At 37.0% G+C, this 3,272-nt stretch overlaps 1 pseudogene; it reads right to left on the minus strand.

Moving 5' to 3' along the window:
• Positions 1–458: 458 nt before the first annotated feature.
• LOC114086409 (NADH dehydrogenase [ubiquinone] 1 beta subcomplex subunit 8, mitochondrial pseudogene) lies at positions 459–999 on the minus strand (annotated as a pseudogene).
• Positions 1,000–3,272: the final 2,273 nt, after the last annotated feature.

The following is a 3,272-nucleotide window of genomic DNA, read 5'->3' on the forward strand; positions in this document are numbered from 1 at the left end:
AAGTAAGCCCAAACAAAGTAGAACATAATTTATATCTCTTAGTTTCCATAAAGTTATTAATATTTTTACATGCAATCATTATTTGTTGGTATGCAGCAAAAGACAGAAAAGAAAGAAACAAGTTATAACACATTTATCAAATAATCTGAAATAGGTAAATTTTCTCTCATTTGAAATTTTTTGAAATCTGCTAATTTATCAATATCAAATTCAAGAATAAAATATTCTTAGAACTTACTAAATAAAGTCCACACAAGTCATCTGTCCAGTAGACCAGAGGAAAAATTAGGAAAGACACATATTTTTCCTCTAAAAAATAAATAACATGGCTCCATTACCTCCCCTGATTGATCCATGGGTACATCCATAATATGGTATTTCAACAGCTTTACAAACATCTCAAGATTGGAGACATATACTGCTGTATGTATTAACCAGATTCTCACATATTCCAGTTACTATGTCAAAGAGTAACAATAGATTATTTGATCCAAGTACAGATTATTATAAGAATACTGCTTCAGCTTCACAGGCTGCTACGTGGGATAATTCTCTCTCACCCAGAATATGAAGATCTTGAAGGCCATGAAGCCAAAAAAGGTGCTTACACACAGTATTCCGTGAAACAGGTGTGGGGTATATATCCACACGGTTCATGATGGACATGTCCAGGTTCCAGTGTATCGGTTAACCCCAGTTCAACCTTAGGTCTATGTGGTCCCAGTCATACCATGGATCCCTCTCATGCTGTGAGCAATCAGGGAGCTTTGGGTGGTCACCATACCCCAAGCCATCATCCAGGTAAGGTTCTCCTAGTCTTCCACATGCATATTATACTTCTTGGTGGTGGTTGCTGATTCTTCTGGGGTCTTAGAATGGGGCCCTGGCAGCATGTCCTTGGTAATGTGGGAGGCTGTCCATGGCCCCTAGCTGCTCAATGTTCTGGACAGCCCTTCACAGCCACCAAACTCCCAGGGGTCCTGAGCCGGCTGCTAACATATTCACATTCCTTGGGCTTCCAGACTTTTTATCAATATTTTCATAACTTGTGTCTTTGCCTCCAATATCCTTCTCTTCAAAGATGTTCTATATATTGTTGCCAAATTAACTTCCTGAATTATAATTTCCTATTATACCACTTGTACGTTTGATAACTTGGAGATATTCTAGCCTTGGAACCAAGGCTTCTTAACTGTGTGATATTGGATGTATATCACTCTCTGATCTGTTTCATATGTAAAAATACAAGTATTAGACTAGATAATCTCAACATCCACTTTAACATATTTTCTCTGTTCACATTATCCCCCCAAATTTATGGACTTCCCTCACTTTATACAAGGAATCTTGGCCAGATGTTGATCCTCTGTCTAGCACATTTTCTATGTGTCTCCTTCGGTACATCCTTCTTCCTTCTCTACCTCTTCCATGTGCTGGAGAAAAACATTTCCTCAGCATACCACCTGAGCTCCCTCGCCCACCAGCTTCTCTTAGCATTCAGCAAATGGGAGCTACTGACTAAAGTCAGGTGGTGCAAGGAGAGAAGCCTGTGGGTTTTTTTGTTTGTTTGTTTGTTTTTTGTTTTTTCTGAATCTTTCTTTATTTAGGGATCATGTCCCTGGCAGTTGTTGTTCCCTTTGTGACCATAGCTCCTGCCAGAAGGCCTAATGGATTCCAGAAGTTACTGATGTCTGCCTACCTTCTCCTTCAAACTAGTTTTGTTGAATAACCTTGCTCACACTTTTGTGTTTAGTCTCTCAATTAGACTCTTCATTTAAATCACTTGATGGGAACCTGACTCAATGTGTCTGAAAAAAATAAAATTTTTAAATACCAATGTTTGTTGAGGAACAGGATGAAGACTAGGGGAAAGAGGAGAGGGTAGGGAATATAATGGGGAAGAATATTGATCAAATTATGATTTTAGGCAAAAATATGTGTTTTATCTATGTACAAATATGTTATTATGAAATATTTCTGTATAATCAATATGCTCTAATAATTTTTAAAATAGCTCAGGTAGAAGTACTGTATAAAAGCTTCTCATCTCAGAGGCTGGGGCTGTAGCTCAGTGGCAGAGTGCTTGTCTAGCCTGTATGAGACACTGAGTTCGATCCTTAGCACCACATAAAAATAAACAAATAAAGGCATGTTGTCCATACACAACTACCAACAAAAATTAAAAATAAAAAATCCCCTCATCTCCTTGCAAATTATAAATTTTTAACACTTCACATTATCACTGGAGGCCAGATATAAACCAACTAATCTTCATTCCAGCAGAAATTCGAGAAAAAAATTTTCTTACCACAAAATTTAGTCACTTAATAATTTTTTCCAATAGACTAAGGACACATAAGAAAGAAATATGAACAAGAGCAGGCATTATACAAAGTAAAACCACTGCTTACTTGCTGAAAAACGCCCCCAAATAGAGCAATAACCCAAATTCGGAGGAAGTGTTGCGAGTAAGACTTTTGAAAACAGGTGCTCTAGAGTTAATGAAACATACTAGAAAGAGGAGATCTTTCAAAGTATCCTTAGGCATCCACTATACCCTCCAATTACAAGTAATCTCAAAGCACCATTTACACAATTTTTCATCAGGCATCTATGTCTTATCATTGGACTACTTACTGAAAAGTCTCACATTGGACTGTTACATATTCTTTCCCTTGTCTTGATTACCATTTGTGTAAGTGCTAACAACCAGAGAAATAGGCTAATAAGTCAATAGCCAAGATGTAAAGAAGAGATGCCAGCAATATTTAATTGTATAGAAACCGTGCTATTCAGTGTGGACACATGGTGGTTAGTGACTTTCACTATTTATAAAGCTAGATTTATAGGATGCTCTCAAGTCTTGATTATCTATCTGATATGTTCTTCCCTTGCACCTGTCACAAAGAACTGTTTCGATTCCTCAGATCTCAGCTGGAAGGATACTGTTGACCACTATTGGGAAGCAGTTTCAAATAAGCAAGTCAACCAACTCTGAAAGATAGAATCAATAATTAGAACACCAACCCCAAGAAAATAGGGCTGCATAAATTTGATGTCTGGAACTGGTCATTAAAATGGGTTTACTAGATATGATATTTAGTTTGATTCAGTAGTGTCACTGGTAAAATGCAATAATAAGTGTGCTTTTTTTTTTAACAGCGGTGTCATTTATTTGCTCCACAGTTATATAGAGGATTGAATATGGAGGACTGTATAAATGCTTGATTACAATTTTCTCTGACACCACTGTGTCTGTCTGTGTTGGTTAA

The sequence above is a fragment of the Marmota flaviventris genome, chromosome 5 (assembly GCF_047511675.1).
Source record: "Marmota flaviventris isolate mMarFla1 chromosome 5, mMarFla1.hap1, whole genome shotgun sequence".
Taxonomy (NCBI): domain Eukaryota; kingdom Metazoa; phylum Chordata; class Mammalia; order Rodentia; family Sciuridae; genus Marmota; species Marmota flaviventris.